Below are 14856 nucleotides of genomic sequence, written 5' to 3'. Positions count from 1 at the left end.
ATCCTTTGCATGTATGGGGTCCTAGGTTCAATCCCCAGCATCTCCAAGGAAAGTTGTAGAATTGTCAATTTATTTTTTTTGCAACAAAGGTCCTGGGTTCAATCCCCAGCATTTCAAAGCAATGTGCAACCTGGGTTGTTTAGAAATGCTGACTATCCCCAGCATTTCAAAGCAATATGAAGCTTTCCACTAGCCTGCAGGAAACTTGCTTCTGTTCATCAGGGGATGTAGCTCAGTGGTAGAGCGCATGCTTCGCATGTATGAGGTCCTGGGTTCAATCCCCAGCATCTCCAAGGAAAGTTGTGGAATTTTCAAGTTATTTTTTTTGCAACAAAGGTCCTGGTTTCAATCCTCAGCATTTCAAAGTATTGTGCAACCTGGGTTGCTTTGAAATGCTGACAATCCCCAGCATTTCAAAGCAATGTGGAACTTTCCAGTAGCCTGCAGGAAACTTACATCTGTTCATCAGGGGATGTAGCTCAGTGGTAGAGCGCATGCTTCGCATGTATGAGGTCCTGGGTTCAATCCCCAGCATCTCCAATGAAAGTTATTCATCATCTCAAAGCTTTTTCTGTTGTGCATTTCTCTCTGCCTAATTTATGTTTGAAAAATAGCAACTAGCTTTAGTACAAGGCACATGGAACTCAATGCAACTTTCACAAGGTTAAGAAGCTCAGTTGTAGAGAATATTATTTGCATATATGAGGTCCTGGGTTCAAACCCCAGAGTCAACAATGAAAGTTGTCGAATTGTCAAGTTATCCTTCTTTGAAACAAAGGTCCTGTGTTCAATCCCCAGCATTTCAAAGCAATGTGGAACTTTCCACTAGCCTGCAGGAAACTTACTTCTGTTCATCAGGGGATGTAGCTCAGTGGTAGAGCACATCCTTTGCATGTATGGGGTCCTAGGTTCAATCCCCAGCATCTCCAAGGAAAGTTGTAGAATTGTCAATTTATTTTTTTTGCAACAAAGGTCCTGGGTTCAATCCCCAGCATTTCAAAGCAATGTGCAACCTGGGTTGTTTATAAATGCTGACTATCCCCAGCATTTCAAAGCAATGTGAAGCTTTCCACTAGGCTGCAAGAAACTTGGTTCTGTTCATCAGGGGACGTAGCTCAGTGGTAGAGCACATGCTTCGCATGTATGAGGTCCTGGGTTCAATCCCCTGCATCTCCAAGGAAAGTTCTGGAGTTGTCAATTCATCTTTTTTGCAACAAAGGTCCTGGGTTCAAACCCCAGCGTCAACAATGAAAGTTGTGGATTTGTCAAGCTATCTTTTTGCAATTAAAGGACCTGGGTTCAATCTCCTGCCTTTTAAAGTAATGTGCAATCTGAGTTGCTTTGAAATGCTGACAATCCCCAGCATTTCAAAGCAATGTGGAACTTTCCACTAGACTGCAGGAAACTTGCTTTTGTTTATCAGGGGATGTAGCTCAGTGTTAGACCGCATGCTTTGCATGTATGAGGTCCTGGTTTCAATCCCCAGCATCTCCAATGGAAGTTATTCATCAACTCAAAGCTTTATCTATTGTGCATTTCTCTCTGCCTAATTTATGTTTGAAAAATAGTATCTCAACCCAACTTTCACAAGGGTCAGAAGTTCAGTGGTAGAGAATATGCTTTGCAACAAAGGTCCTGGGTTCAATCCCCAGCATTTCAAAATATTGTGCAACCTGGGTTGCTTTGAAATGCTGACAATCCCCAGCATTTCAAAGCAACGTGGAACTTTCCAGTAGCCTGCAGGAAACTTACTTCTGTTTGTTAGGGGATGTAGCTCAGTGGTAGAGCGCATGCTTCGCATGTATGAGGTCTTGTGTTCAATCCCCAGCATCTCCAAGGAAAGTTGTGCAATTTTCAAGTGATTTTTTTGCAACAAATGTCCTGGTTTCAATCCTCAGCATTTCAAAGTATTGTGCAACCTGGGTTGCTTTGAAATGCTGACAATCCCCAGCATTTCAAAGCAATGTGGAACTTTCCAGTAGCCTGCAGGAAACTTGCATCTGTTCATCAGGGGATGTAGCTCAGTGGTAGAGCGCATGCTTCGCATGTATGAGGTCCTGGGTTCAATCCCCAGCATCTCCAATGAAAGTTATTCATCATCTCAAAGCTTTTTCTGTTGTGCATTTCTCTCTGCCTAATTAATGTTTGAAAAATAGCAAATAGCTTTAGTACAAGGCACATGGTACTCAATGCAACTTTCACAAGGTTAAGAAGCTCAGTTGTAGAGAATATTATTTGCATATATGAGGTCCTGGGTTCAAACCCCAGCGTCAACATTGAAAGTTGTCGAATTGTCAAGTTATCCTTTTTTGCAACAAAGGTCCTGGGTTCATTCCCCAGCATTTCAAAGCAATGTGGAACTTTCCACTAGGCTGCAGGAAACTTACTTCTGTTCATCAGGGGATGTAGCTCAATGGTAGAGCACATGCTTTGCATGTATGAGGTCTTGGGTTCAAACCCCAGCGTCAACAATGAAAGTTGTGGATTTGTCAAGCTATTTTTTTTGCAATTAAAGGACCTGGGTTCAATCTCCTGCATTTTAAAACAGTGTGGAACTTTCCACTAGGCTGCAGGAAACTTTGTTTAGTTTATCAGGGTTTGTTGCTCAGTGGTAGAGCACATGCGTTGCCTGTATGAGACCCTGGGTTCAATCCCCAGCATCTCCAAAGGAAAGTTGTGGAATTTTCAAGTTATATTTTTTTGCAACAAAGTTCCTAAGTTCAATCCCCAGCATTTCAAAGCAATGTGCAACCTGGGTTGCTTAGAAATGCTGACAATCCCAATGTGAAGCAATATGAAGCTTTCCACTAGCCTGCAGGAAACTTGCTTCTGTTCATCAGGGGATGTAGCTCAGTGGTAGAGCGCATGCTTCCCATGTATGAGGTCCTGGGTTCAATCCCCAGCATCTCCAAGGAAAGTTGTGGAATTTTCAAGTTATTTTTTTGCAACAAAGGTCCTGGTTTCAATCCTCAGCATTTCAAAGTATTGTGCAACCTGGGTTGCTTTGAAATGCTGACAATCCCCAGCATTTCAAAGCAATGTGGAACTTTCCAGTAGCCTGCAGGAAACTTACATCTGTTCATCAGGGGATGTAGCTCAGTGGTAGAGCGCATGCTTCGCATGTATGAGGTCCTGGGTTCAATCCCCAGCATCTCCAATGAAAGTTATTCATCATCTCAAAGCTTTTTCTGTTGTGCATTTCTCTCTGTCTAACTTATGTTTGAAAAATAGCAACTAGCTTTAGTACAAGGCACATGGAACTCAATGCAACTTTCACAAGGTAAGAAGCTCAGTTGTAGAGAATATTATTTGCATATATGAGGTCCTGGGTTCAAACCCCAGAGTAAACAATGAAAGTTGTCGAATTGTCAAGTTATCCTTCTTTGAAACAAAGGTCCTGGGTTCAATCCCCAGCATTTCAAAGCAATGTGGAACTTTCCACTAGCCTGCAGGAAATTTACTTCTGTTCATCAGGGGATGTAGCTCAGTGGTAGAGCACATCCTTTGCATGTATGGGGTCCTAGGTTCAATCCCCAGCATCTCCAAGGAAAGTTGTAGAATTGTCAATTTATTTTTTTTGCAACAAAGGTCCTGGGTTCAATCCCCAGCATTTCAAAGCAATGTGCAACCTGGGTTGTTTAGAAATGCTGACTATCCCCAGCATTTCAAAGCAATGTGAAGCTTTCCACTAGGCTGCAAGAAACTTGCTTCTGTTCATCAGGGGATGTAGCTCAGTGGTAGAGCGCATGCTTCGCATTTATGAGGTCCTGGGTTCAATCCCCAGCATCTCCAAGGAAAGTTCTGGAGTTGTCAATTCATCTTTTTTGCAACAAAGGTCCTGGGTTCAATCCTCAGCATTTCAAAGTAATGTGCAATCTGAGTTGCTTTTAAATGCTGACAATCCCCAGTATTTCAAAGCAAAGTGGAACTTTCCACTAGCTTGCAGGAAACTTGCATCTGTTCATCAGGGGATGTAGCTCAGTGGTAGAGCGCATGCTTCGCATGTATGAGGTCCTGGGTTTAATCCCCAGCATCTCCAATGAAAGTTATTCATCATCTCAAAGCTTTTTCTGTTGTGCATTTCTCTTTGCCTAATTAATGTTTGAAAAATAGCAAATAGCTTTAGTACAAGGCACATGGTACTCAATGCAACTTTCACAAGGTTAAGAAGCTCAGTTGTAGAGAATATTATTTGCATATATGAGGTCCAGGGTTCAAACCCCAGCATCAACATTGAAAGTTGTCGAATTGTCAAGTTATCCTTTTTTGCAACAAAGGTCCTGGGTTCATTCCCCAGCATTTCAAAGCAATGTGGAACTTTCCACTAGCCTTCAGGAAACTTACTTCTGTTCATCAGGGGATGTAGCTCAATGGTAGAGCACATGCTTTGCATGTGTGAGGTCTTGGGTTCAAGCCCCAGCGTCAACAATGAAAGTTGTGGATTTGTCAAGCTATTTTTTTGCAATTAAAGGACCTGGGTTCAATCTCCTGCATTTTAAAACAATGTGGAACTTTCCACTAGGCTGCAGGAAACTTTGTTTAGTTTATCAGGGGTTGTTGCTCAGTGGTAGAACACATGCTTTGCCTGTATGAGACCCTGGGTTCAATCCCCAGCATCTCCAAAGGAAAGTTGTGGAATTGTCAAGTTATCTTTTTTTGCAACAAAGTTCCTAAGTTCAATCCCCAGCATTTCAAAGCAATGTGCAACCTGGGTTGCTTAGAAATGCTGACAATCCCAATGTGAAGCAATATGAAGCTTTCCACTAGCCTGCAGGAAACTTGCGTCTGTTCATCAGGGGATGTAGCTCAGTGGTAGAGTGCATGCTTCGCATGTATGAGGTCCTGGGTTCAATCCCCAGCATCTCCAAGGAAAGTTGTGGAATTTTCAAGTTATTTTTTTGCAACAAAGGTCCTGGTTTCAATCCTCAGCATTTCAAAGTATTGTGCAACCTGGGTTGCTTTGAAATGCTGACAATCCCCAGCATTTCAAAGCAATGTGGAACTTTCCAGTAGCCTGCAGGAAACTTACATCTGTTCATCAGGGGATGTAGCTCAGTGGTAGAGCGCATGCTTCGCATGTATGAGGTCCTGGGTTCAATCACCAGCATCTCCAATGAAAGTTATTCATCATCACAAAGCTTTTTCTGTTGTGCATTTCTCTCTGCCTAATTTATGTTTGAAAAATAGCAACTAGCTTTAGTACAAGGCACATGGAACTCAATGCAACTTTCACAAGGTTAAGAAGCTCAGTTGTAGAGAATATTATTTGCATATATGAGGTCCTGGGTTCAAACTCCAGAGTCAACAATGAAAGTTGTCGAATTGTCAAGTTATCCTTCTTTGAAACAAAGGTCCTGGGTTCAATCCCCAGCATTTCAAAGCAATGTGGAACTTTCCACTAGCCTGCAGGAAACTTACTTCTGTTCATCAGGGGATGTAGCTCAGTGGTAGAGCACATCCTTTGCATGTATGGGGTCCTAGGTTCAATCCCCAGCATCTCCAAGGAAAGTTGTAGAATTGTCAATTTATTTATTTTTTGCAACAAAGGTCCTGGGTTCAATCCCCAGCATTTCAAAGCAATGTGCAACCTGGGTTGTTTAGAAATGCTGACTATCCCCAGCATTTCAAAGCAATGTGAAGCTTTCCACTAGGCTGCAAGAAACTTGCTTATGTTCATCAGGGGATGTAGCTCATTGGTAGAGCGCATGCTTCGCATGTATGAGGTCCTGGGTTCAATCCCCAGCATCTCCAAGGAAAGTTCTGGAGTTGTCAATTCATCTTTTTTGCAACAAAGGTCCTGGGTTAAAACCCCAGCGTCAACAATGAAAGTTGTGGATTTGTCAAGCTATTTTTTTGCAATTAAAGGACCTGGGTTCAATCTCCTGCCTTTTAAAGTAATGTGCAATCTGAGTTGCTTTGAAATGCTGACAATCCCCAGCATTTCAAAGCAATGTGGAACTTTCCACTAGACTGCAGGAAACTTGCTTTTGTTCATCAGGGGATGTAGCTCAGTGTTAGACCGCATGCTTTGCATGATGAGGTCCTGGTTTCAATCCCCAGCATCTCCAATGGAAGTTATTCATCAACTCAAAGCTTTATCTATTGTGCATTTCTCTCTGCCTAATTTATGTTTGAAAAATAGTAACTCAACCCAACTTTCACAAGGGTCAGAAGTTCAGTGGTAGAGAATATGCTTTGCAACAAAGGTCCTGGGTTCAATCCTCAGCATTTCAAAGTATTGTGCAACCTGGGTTGCTTTGAAATGCTGACAATCCCCAGCATTTCAAAGCAATGTGGAACTTTCCAGTAGCCTGCAGGAAACTTGCATCTGTTCATCAGGGGATGTAGCTCAGTGGTAGAGCGCATGCTTTGCATGTATGAGGTCCTGGGTTCAATCCCCAGCATCTCCAATGAAAGTTATTCATCATCTCAAAGCTTTTTCTGTTGTGCATTTCTCTCTGCCTAATTAATGTTTGAAAAATAGCAAATAGCTTTAGTACAAGGCACATGGTACTCAATGCAACTTTCACAAGGTTAAGAAGCTCAGTTGTAGAGAATATTATTTGCATATATGAGGTCCTGGGTTCAAACCCCAGCGTCAACATTGAAAGTTGTCGAATTGTCAAGTTATCCTTTTTTGCAACAAAGGTCCTGGGTTCATTCCCCAGCATTTCAAAGCAATGTGGAACTTTCCACTAGCCTGCAGGAAACTTACTACTGTTCATCAGGGGATGTAGCTCAATGGTAGAGCACATGCTTTGCATGTATGAGGTCTTGGGTTCAAACCCCAGCGTCAACAATGAAAGTTGTGGATTTGTCAAGCTATTTCTTTGCAATTAAAGGACCTGGGTTCAATCTCCTGCATTTTAAAACAATGTGGAACTTTCCACTAGGCTGCAGGAAACTTTGTTTAGTTTATCAGGGTTTGTTGCTCAGTGGTAGAGCACATTCTTTGCCTGTATGAGACCCTGGGTTCAATCCCCAGCATCTCCAAAGGAAAGTTGTGGAATTGTCAAGTTATCTTTTTTTGCAACAAAGTTCCTAAGTTCAATCCCCAGCATTTCAAAGCAATGTGCAACCTGGGTTGCTTAGAAATGCTGACAATCCCAATGTGAAGCAATATGCAGCTTTCCACTAGCCTGCAGGAAACTTGCTTCTGTTCATCAGGGGATGTAGCTCAGTGGTAGAGCGCATGCTTCGCATGTATGAGGTCCTGGGTTCAATCCCTAGCATCTCCAAGGAAAGTTGTGGAATTTTCAAGTTATTTTTTTGCAACAAATGTCCTGGTTTCAATCCTCAGCATTTCAAAGTATTGTGCAACCTGGGTTGCTTTGAAATGCTGACAATCCCCAGCATTTCAAAGCAATGTGGAACTTTCCAGTAGCCTGCAGGAAACTTACGTCTGTTCATCAGGGGATGTAGCTCAGTGGTAGAGCGCATGCTTTGCATGTATGAGGTCCTGGGTTCAAACCCCAGCGTCAACATTGAAAGTTGTCGAATTGTCAAGTTATCCTTTTTTGCAACAAAGGTCCTGGGTTCATTCCCCAGCATTTCAAAGCAATGTGGAACTTTCCACTAGCCTGCAGGAAACTTACTTCTGTTCATCAGGGGATGTAGCTCAATGGTAGAGCACATGCTTTGCATGTATGAGGTCTTGGGTTCAAACCCCAGCATCAACAATGAAAGTTGTGGATTTGTCAAGCTATTTTTTTGCAATTAAAGGAACTGGGTTCAATCTCCTGCATTTTAAAACAATGTGGAACTTTCCACTAGGCTGCAGGAAACTTTGTTTAGTTTATCAGGGTTTGTTGCTCAGTGGTAGAGCACATGCTTTGCCTGTATGAGACCCTGGGTTCAATCCCCAGCATCTCCAAAGGAAAGTTGTGGAATTGTCAAGTTATCTTTTTTTGCAACAAAGTTCCTAAGTTCAATCCCCAGCATTTCAAAGCAATGTGCAACCTGGGTTGCTTAGAAATGCTGACAATCCCAATGTGAAGCAATATGAAGCTTTCCACTAGCCTGCAGGAAACTTGCTTCTGTTCGTCAGGGGATGTAGCTCAGTGGTAGAGCGCATGCTTCGCATGTATGAGGTCCTGGGTTCAATCCCCAGCATCTCCAAGGAAAGTTGTGGAATTTTCAAGTTATTTTTTTGCAACAAAGGTCCTGGTTTCAATCCTCAGCATTTCAAAGTATTGTGCAACCTGGGTTGCTTTGAAATGCTGACAATCCCCAGCATTTCAAAGCAATGTGGAACTTTCCAGTAGCCTGTAGGAAACTTACATCTGTTCATCAGGGGATGTAGCTCAGTGGTAGAGCACATGCTTTGCATGTATGAGGTCCTGGGTTCAATCCCCAGCATCTCCAATGAAAGTTATTCATCATCTCAAAGCTTTTTCTGTTGTGCATTTCTCTCTGCCTTATTTATGTTTGAAAAATAGCAACTAGCTTTAGTACAAGGCACATGGAACTCAATGCAACTTTCACAAGGTTAAGAAGCTCAGTTGTAGAGAATATTATTTGCATATATGAGGTCCTGGGTTCAAACCCCAGAGTCAACAATGAAAGTTGTCGAATTGTCAAGTTATCCTTCTTTGAAACAAAGGTCCTGGGTTCAATCCCCAGCATTTCAAAGCAATGTGGAACTTTCCACTAGCCTGCAGGAAACTTACTTCTGTTCATCAGGGGATGTAGCTCAGTGGTAGAGCACATCCTTTGCATGTATGGGGTCCTAGGTTCAATCCCCAGCATCTCCAAGGAAAGTTGTAGAATTGTCAATTTTTTTTTTTTTTGCAACAAAGGTCCTGGGTTCAATCCCCAGCATTTCAAAGCAATGTGCAACCTGGGTTGTTTATAAATGCTGACTATCCCCAGCATTTCAAAGCAATGTGAAGCTTTCCACTAGGCTGCAAGAAACTTGGTTCTGTTCATCAGGGGACGTAGCTCAGTGGTAGAGCGCATGCTTCGCATGTATGAGGTCCTGGGTTCAATCCCCTGCATCTCCAAGGAAAGTTCTGGAGTTGTCAATTCATCTTTTTTGCAACAAAGGTCCTGGGTTCAAACCCCAGCGTCAACAATGAAAGTTGTGGATTTGTCAAGCTATCTTTTTGCAATTAAAGGACCTGGGTTCAATCTCCTGCCTTTTAAAGTAATGTGCAATCTGAGTTGCTTTGAAATGCTGACAATCCCCAGCATTTCAAAGCAATGTGGAACTTTCCACTAGACTGCAGGAAACTTGCTTTTGTTTATCAGGGGATGTAGCTCAGTGTTAGACCGCATGCTTTGCATGTATGAGGTCCTGGTTTCAATCCCCAGCATCTCCAATGGAAGTTATTCATCAACTCAAAGCTTTATCTATTGTGCATTTCTCTCTGCCTAATTTATGTTTGAAAAATAGTAACTCAACCCAACTTTCACAAGGGTCAGAAGTTCAGTGGTAGAGAATATGCTTTGCAACAAAGGTCCTGGGTTCAATCCCCAGCATTTCAAAATATTGTGCAACCTGGGTTGCTTTGAAATGCTGACAATCCCCAGCATTTCAAAGCAACGTGGAACTTTCCAGTAGCCTGCAGGAAACTTGCTTCTGTTTGTTAGGGGATGTAGCTCAGTGGTAGAGCGCATGCTTCGCATGTGTGAGGTCCTGTGTTCAATCCCCAGCATCTCCAAGGAAAGTTGTGCAATTTTCAAGTGATTTTTTTGCAACAAAGGTCCTGGTTTCAATCCTCAGCATTTCAAAGTATTGTGCAACCTGGGTTGCTTTGAAATGCTGACAATCCCCAGCATTTCAAAGCAATGTGGAACTTTCCAGTAGCCTGCAGGAAACTTGCATCTGTTCATCAGGGGATGTAGCTCAGTGGTAGAGCGCATGCTTCGCATGTATGAGGTCCTGGGTTCAATCCCCAGCATCTCCAATAAAAGTTATTCATCATCTCAAAGCTTTTTCTGTTGTGCATTTCTTTCTGCCTAATTAATGTTTGAAAAATAGCAAATAGCTTTAGTACAAGGCACATGGTACTCAATGCAACTTTCACAAGGTTAAGAAGCTCAGATGTAGAGAATATTATTTGCATATATGAGGTCCTGGGTTCAAACCCCAGCGTCAACATTGAAAGTTGTCGAATTGGCAAGTTATCCTTTTTTGCAACAAAGGTCCTGGGTTCATTCCCCAGCATTTCAAAGCAATGTGGAACTTTCCACTAGCCTGCAGGAAACTTACTTCTGTTCATCAGGGGATGTAGCTCAATGGTAGAGCACATGCTTTGCATGTATGAGGTCTTGGGTTCAAACCACAGCGTCAACAATGAAAGTTGTGGATTTGTCAAGCTATTTTTTTTGCAATTAAAGGACCTGGGTTCAATCTCCTGCATTTTAAAACAGTGTGGAACTTTCCACTAGGCTGCAGGAAACTTTGTTTAGTTTATCAGGGTTTGTTGCTCAGTGGTAGAGCACATGCGTTGCCTGTATGAGACCCTGGGTTCAATCCCCAGCATCTCCAAAGGAAAGTTGTGGAATTGTCAAGTTATCTTTTTTTGCAACAAAGTTCCTAAGTTCAATCCCCAGCAATTCAAAGCAATGTGCAACCTGGGTTGCTTAGAAATGCTGACAATCCCAATGTGAAGCAATATGAAGCTTTCCACTAGCCTGCAGGAAACTTGCCTCTGTTCATCAGGGGATGTAGCTCAGTGGTAGAGCGCATGCTTCGCATGTATGAGGTCCTGGGTTCAATCTCCAGCATCTCCAAGGAAAGCTGTGGAATTTTCAAGTTATTTTTTTGCAACAAAGGTCCTGGTTTCAATCCTTAGCATTTCAAAGTATTGTGCAACCTGGGTTGCTTTGAAATGCTGACAATCCCCAGCATTTCAAAGCAATGTGGAACTTTCCAGTAGCCTGCAGGAAACTTACATCTGTTCATCAGGGGATGTAGCTCAGTGGTAGAGCGCATGCTTTGCATGTATGAGGTCCTGGGTTCAATCCCCAGCATCTCCAATGAAAGTTATTCATCATCTCAAAGCTTTTTCTGTTGTGCATTTCTCTCTGCCTAATTTATGTTTGAAAAATAGCAACTAGCTTTAGTACAAGGCACATGGAACTCAATGCAACTTTCACAAGGTTAAGAAGCTCAGTTGTAGAGAATATTATTTGCATATATGAGGTCCTGGGTTCAAACCCCAGAGTCAACAATGAAAGTTGTCGGATTGTCAAGTTATCCTTCTTTGAAACAAAGGTCCTGGGTTCAATCCCCAGCATTTCAAAGCAATGTGGAACTTTCCACTAGCCTGCAGGAAACTTACTTCTGTTCATCAGGGGATGTAGCTCAGTGGTAGAGCACATCCTTTGCATGTATGGGGTCCTAGGTTCATTCCCCAGCATCTCCAAGGAAAGTTGTAGAATTGTCAATTTATTTTTTTGCAACAAAGGTCCTGGGTTCAATCCCCAGCATTTCAAAGCAATGTGCAACCTGGGTTGTTTATAAATGCTGACTATCCCCAGCATTTCAAAGCAATATGAAGCTTTCCACTAGGCTGCAAGAAACTTGCTTCTGTTCATCAGGGGATGTAGCTCAGTGGTAGAGCGCATGCTAGCATGTATGAGGTCCTGGGTTCAATCCCCAGCATCTCCAAGGAAAGTTCTGGAGTTGTCAATTCATCTTTTTTGCAACAAAGGTCCTGGGTTCAATCCTCAGCATTTCAAAGTATTGTGCAACCTGGGTTGCTTTGAAATGCTGACAATCCCCAGCATTTCAAAGCAATGTGGAACTTTCCAGTAGCCTGTAGGAAACTTACATCTGTTCATCAGGGGATGTAGCTCAGTGGTAGAGCGCATGCTTTGCATGTATGAGGTCCTGGGTTCAATCCCCAGCATCTCCAATGAAAGTTATTCATCATCTCAAAGCTTTTTCTGTTGTGCATTTCTCTCTGCCTAATTAATGTTTGAAAAATAGCAAATAGCTTTAGTACAAGGCACATGGTACTCAATGCAACTTTCACAAGGTTAAGAAGCTCAGTTGTAGAGAATATTATTTGCATATATGAGGTCCTGGGTTCAAACCCCAGCGTCAACATTGAAAGTTGTCGAATTGTCAAGTTATCCTTTTTTGCAACAAAGGTCCTGGGTTCATTCCCCAGCATTTCAAAGCAATGTGGAACTTTCCACTAGCCTGCAGGAAACTTACTTCTGTTCATCAGGGGATGTAGCTCAATGGTAGAGCACATGCTTTGCATGTATGAGGTCTTGGGTTCAAACCCCAGCGTCAACAATGAAAGTTGTGGATTTGTCAAGCTATTTTTTTTTTGCAATTAAAGGACCTGGGTTCAATCTCCTGCATTTTAAAACAGTGTGGAACTTTCCACTAGGCTGCAGGAAACTTTGTTTAGTTTATCAGGGTTTGTTGCTCAGTGGTAGAGCACATGCGTTGCCTGTATGAGACCCTGGGTTCAATCCCCAGCATCTCCAAAGGAAAGTTGTGGACTTGTCAAGTTATCTTTTTTTGCAACAAAGTTCCTAAGTTCAATCCCCAGCATTTCAAAGCAATGTGCAACCTGGGTTGCTTAGAAATGCTGACAATCCCAATGTGAAGCAATATGAAGCTTTCCACTAGCCTGCAGGAAACTTGCTTCTGTTCATCAGGGGATGTAGCTCAGTGGTAGAGCGCATGCTTCGCATGTATGAGGTCCTGGGTTCAAACCCCAGCGTCAACAATGAAAGTTGTGGATTTGTCAAGCTTTTTTTTTGCAATTAAAGGACCTGGGTTCAATCTCCTGCCTTTTAAAGTAATGTGCAATCTGAGTTGCTTTGAAATGCTGACAATACCCAGCATTTCAAAGCAATGTGGAACTTTCCACTAGCCTGCAGGAAACTTGCTTTTGTTTATCAGGGGATGTAGCTCAGTGTTAGACCGCATGCTTTGCATGTATGAGGTCCTGGTTTCAATCCCCAGCATCTCCAATGGAAGGTATGCATCAACTCAAAGCTTTATCTATTGTGCATTTCTCTCTGCCTAATTTATGTTTGAAAAATTGTAACTCAACCCAACTTTCACAAGGGTCAGAAGTTCAGTGGTAGAGAATATGCTTTGCAACAAAGGTCCTGGGTTCAATCCCCAGCATTTCAAAATATTGTGCAACCTGGGTTGCTTTGAAATGCTGACAATCCCCAGCATTTCAAAGCAACGTGGAACTTTCCAGTAGCCTGCAGGAATCTTGCTTCTGTTTGTTAGGGGATGTAGCTCAGTGGTAGAGCGCATGCTTCGCATGTATGAGGTCCTGGGTTCAATCCCCAGCATCTCCAAGGAAAGTTGTGGAATTTTCAAGTGATTTTTTTGCAACAAAGGTCCTGGTTTCAATCCTCAGCATTTCAAAGTATTGTGCAACCTGGGTTGCTTTGAAATGCTGACAATCCCCAGCATTTCAAAGCAATGTGGAACTTTCCAGTAGCCTGCAGGAAACTTGCATCTGTTCATCAGGGGATGTAGCTCAGTGGTAGAGCGCATGCTTCGCATGTATGAGGTCCTGGGTTCAATCCCCAGCATCTCCAATGAAAGTTATTCATCATCTCAAAGCTTTTTCTGTTGTGCATTTCTCTCTGCCTAATTAATGTTTGAAAAATAGCAAATAGCTTTAGTACAAGGCACATGGTACTTAATGCAACTTTCACAAGGTTAAGAAGCTCAGTTGTAGAGAATATTATTTGCATATATGAGGTCCTGGGTTCAAACCCCAGCGTCAACATTGAAAGTTGTCGAATTGTCAAGTTATCCTTTTTTGCAACAAAGGTCCTGGGTTCTTTCCCCAGCATTTCAAAGCAATGTGGAACTTTCCACTAGCCTGCAGGAAACTTACTTCTGTTCATCAGGGGATGTAGCTCAATGGTAGAGCACATGCTTTGCATGTATGAGGTTTTGGGTTCAAACCCCAGCGTCAACAATGAAAGTTGTGGATTTGTCAAGCTATTTTTTTGCAATTAAAGGACCTGGGTTCAATCTCCTGCATTTTAAAACAATGTGGAACTTTCCACTAGGCTGCAGGAAACTTTGTTTAGTTTATCAGGGGTTGTTGCTCAGTGGTAGAGCACATGCTTTGCCTGTATGAGACCCTGGGTTCAATCCCCAGCATCTCCAAAGGAAAGTTGTGGAATTGTCAAGTTATCTTTTTTTGCAACAAAGTTCCTAAATTCAATCCCCAGCATTTCAAAGCAATGTGCAACCTGGGTTGCTTAGAAATGCTGACAATCCCAATGTGAAGCAATATGAAGCTTTCCACTAGCCTGCAGTAAAACTTGCGTCAGTTCATCAGGGGATGTAGCTCAGTGGTAGAGCGCATGCTTCGCATGTATGAGGTCCTGGGTTCAATCCCCAGCATCTCCAAGGAAAGTTGTGGAATTTTCAAGTTATTTTTTTGCAACAAAGGTCCTGGTTTCAATCCTCAGCATTTCAAAGTATTGTGCAACCTGGGTTGCTTTGAAATGCTGACAATCCCCAGCATTTCAAAGCAATGTGGAACTTTCCAGTAGCCTGCAGGAAACTTACATCTGTTCATCAGGGGATGTAGCTCAGTGGTAGAGCGCATGCTTCGCATGTATGAGGTCCTGGGTTCAATCCCCAGCATCTCCAATGAAAGTTATTCATCATCTCAAAGCTTTTTCTGTTGTGCATTTCTCTCTGCCTAATTTATGTTTGAAAAATAGAAACTAGCTTTAGTACAAGGCACATGGAACTCAATGCAACTTTCACAAGGTTAAGAAGCTCAGTTGTAGAGAATATTATTTGCATATATGAGGTCCTGGGTTCAAACTCCAGAGTCAACAATGAAAGTTGTCGAATTGTCAAGTTATCCTTCTTTGAAACAAAGGTCCTGGGTTCAA

The 14856-nt window shown here is 42.4% G+C and overlaps 27 non-coding genes across 27 annotated transcripts; all 27 read left to right on the top strand.

Annotated features, from left to right (window-relative positions):
• Positions 1-221: 221 nt before the first annotated feature.
• On the top strand, positions 222-293 carry trnaa-cgc (transfer RNA alanine (anticodon CGC)). Its single transcript has one exon. It is a non-coding gene; the product is annotated as a tRNA-Ala (tRNA).
• Positions 294-468: 175 nt separating this feature from the next.
• trnaa-cgc (transfer RNA alanine (anticodon CGC)) lies at positions 469-540 on the top strand. The gene has a single exon. It is a non-coding gene; the product is annotated as a tRNA-Ala (tRNA).
• A 564-nt stretch (positions 541-1104) lies between these two features.
• Positions 1105-1176, top strand: trnaa-cgc (transfer RNA alanine (anticodon CGC)). The gene has a single exon. It is a non-coding gene; the product is annotated as a tRNA-Ala (tRNA).
• Positions 1177-1764: 588 nt separating this feature from the next.
• trnaa-cgc (transfer RNA alanine (anticodon CGC)) lies at positions 1765-1836 on the top strand. The gene has a single exon. It is a non-coding gene; the product is annotated as a tRNA-Ala (tRNA).
• Positions 1837-2010: 174 nt separating this feature from the next.
• On the top strand, positions 2011-2082 carry trnaa-cgc (transfer RNA alanine (anticodon CGC)). Its single transcript has one exon. It is a non-coding gene; the product is annotated as a tRNA-Ala (tRNA).
• Positions 2083-2839: 757 nt separating this feature from the next.
• Positions 2840-2911, top strand: trnag-ccc (transfer RNA glycine (anticodon CCC)). Its single transcript has one exon. It is a non-coding gene; the product is annotated as a tRNA-Gly (tRNA).
• A 174-nt stretch (positions 2912-3085) lies between these two features.
• trnaa-cgc (transfer RNA alanine (anticodon CGC)) lies at positions 3086-3157 on the top strand. Its single transcript has one exon. It is a non-coding gene; the product is annotated as a tRNA-Ala (tRNA).
• Positions 3158-3720: 563 nt separating this feature from the next.
• On the top strand, positions 3721-3792 carry trnaa-cgc (transfer RNA alanine (anticodon CGC)). Its single transcript has one exon. It is a non-coding gene; the product is annotated as a tRNA-Ala (tRNA).
• A 175-nt stretch (positions 3793-3967) lies between these two features.
• trnaa-cgc (transfer RNA alanine (anticodon CGC)) lies at positions 3968-4039 on the top strand. Its single transcript has one exon. It is a non-coding gene; the product is annotated as a tRNA-Ala (tRNA).
• Positions 4040-4795: 756 nt separating this feature from the next.
• On the top strand, positions 4796-4867 carry trnaa-cgc (transfer RNA alanine (anticodon CGC)). Its single transcript has one exon. It is a non-coding gene; the product is annotated as a tRNA-Ala (tRNA).
• Positions 4868-5041: 174 nt separating this feature from the next.
• On the top strand, positions 5042-5113 carry trnaa-cgc (transfer RNA alanine (anticodon CGC)). Its single transcript has one exon. It is a non-coding gene; the product is annotated as a tRNA-Ala (tRNA).
• A 566-nt stretch (positions 5114-5679) lies between these two features.
• Positions 5680-5751, top strand: trnaa-cgc (transfer RNA alanine (anticodon CGC)). The gene has a single exon. It is a non-coding gene; the product is annotated as a tRNA-Ala (tRNA).
• Positions 5752-6338: 587 nt separating this feature from the next.
• On the top strand, positions 6339-6410 carry trnaa-ugc (transfer RNA alanine (anticodon UGC)). Its single transcript has one exon. It is a non-coding gene; the product is annotated as a tRNA-Ala (tRNA).
• A 756-nt stretch (positions 6411-7166) lies between these two features.
• trnaa-cgc (transfer RNA alanine (anticodon CGC)) lies at positions 7167-7238 on the top strand. Its single transcript has one exon. It is a non-coding gene; the product is annotated as a tRNA-Ala (tRNA).
• An 808-nt stretch (positions 7239-8046) lies between these two features.
• trnaa-cgc (transfer RNA alanine (anticodon CGC)) lies at positions 8047-8118 on the top strand. The gene has a single exon. It is a non-coding gene; the product is annotated as a tRNA-Ala (tRNA).
• Positions 8119-8292: 174 nt separating this feature from the next.
• On the top strand, positions 8293-8364 carry trnaa-ugc (transfer RNA alanine (anticodon UGC)). Its single transcript has one exon. It is a non-coding gene; the product is annotated as a tRNA-Ala (tRNA).
• Positions 8365-8930: 566 nt separating this feature from the next.
• Positions 8931-9002, top strand: trnaa-cgc (transfer RNA alanine (anticodon CGC)). Its single transcript has one exon. It is a non-coding gene; the product is annotated as a tRNA-Ala (tRNA).
• A 588-nt stretch (positions 9003-9590) lies between these two features.
• On the top strand, positions 9591-9662 carry trnaa-cgc (transfer RNA alanine (anticodon CGC)). Its single transcript has one exon. It is a non-coding gene; the product is annotated as a tRNA-Ala (tRNA).
• Positions 9663-9836: 174 nt separating this feature from the next.
• On the top strand, positions 9837-9908 carry trnaa-cgc (transfer RNA alanine (anticodon CGC)). Its single transcript has one exon. It is a non-coding gene; the product is annotated as a tRNA-Ala (tRNA).
• Positions 9909-10665: 757 nt separating this feature from the next.
• trnaa-cgc (transfer RNA alanine (anticodon CGC)) lies at positions 10666-10737 on the top strand. The gene has a single exon. It is a non-coding gene; the product is annotated as a tRNA-Ala (tRNA).
• A 174-nt stretch (positions 10738-10911) lies between these two features.
• Positions 10912-10983, top strand: trnaa-ugc (transfer RNA alanine (anticodon UGC)). Its single transcript has one exon. It is a non-coding gene; the product is annotated as a tRNA-Ala (tRNA).
• Positions 10984-11792: 809 nt separating this feature from the next.
• trnaa-ugc (transfer RNA alanine (anticodon UGC)) lies at positions 11793-11864 on the top strand. The gene has a single exon. It is a non-coding gene; the product is annotated as a tRNA-Ala (tRNA).
• A 760-nt stretch (positions 11865-12624) lies between these two features.
• Positions 12625-12695, top strand: trnaa-cgc (transfer RNA alanine (anticodon CGC)). Its single transcript has one exon. It is a non-coding gene; the product is annotated as a tRNA-Ala (tRNA).
• Positions 12696-13212: 517 nt separating this feature from the next.
• trnaa-cgc (transfer RNA alanine (anticodon CGC)) lies at positions 13213-13284 on the top strand. The gene has a single exon. It is a non-coding gene; the product is annotated as a tRNA-Ala (tRNA).
• A 174-nt stretch (positions 13285-13458) lies between these two features.
• Positions 13459-13530, top strand: trnaa-cgc (transfer RNA alanine (anticodon CGC)). Its single transcript has one exon. It is a non-coding gene; the product is annotated as a tRNA-Ala (tRNA).
• Positions 13531-14287: 757 nt separating this feature from the next.
• trnaa-cgc (transfer RNA alanine (anticodon CGC)) lies at positions 14288-14359 on the top strand. The gene has a single exon. It is a non-coding gene; the product is annotated as a tRNA-Ala (tRNA).
• Positions 14360-14533: 174 nt separating this feature from the next.
• Positions 14534-14605, top strand: trnaa-cgc (transfer RNA alanine (anticodon CGC)). The gene has a single exon. It is a non-coding gene; the product is annotated as a tRNA-Ala (tRNA).
• The last annotated feature ends 251 nt before the right edge of the window (positions 14606-14856 follow it).

This window comes from Pseudorasbora parva, chromosome 20 (genome assembly GCF_024679245.1).
Source record: "Pseudorasbora parva isolate DD20220531a chromosome 20, ASM2467924v1, whole genome shotgun sequence".
Classification (NCBI taxonomy): domain Eukaryota; kingdom Metazoa; phylum Chordata; class Actinopteri; order Cypriniformes; family Gobionidae; genus Pseudorasbora; species Pseudorasbora parva.
The sequence above is the reverse complement of the archived record's forward strand: the minus strand, read 5'-3'. Positions and strand labels throughout refer to the sequence as shown.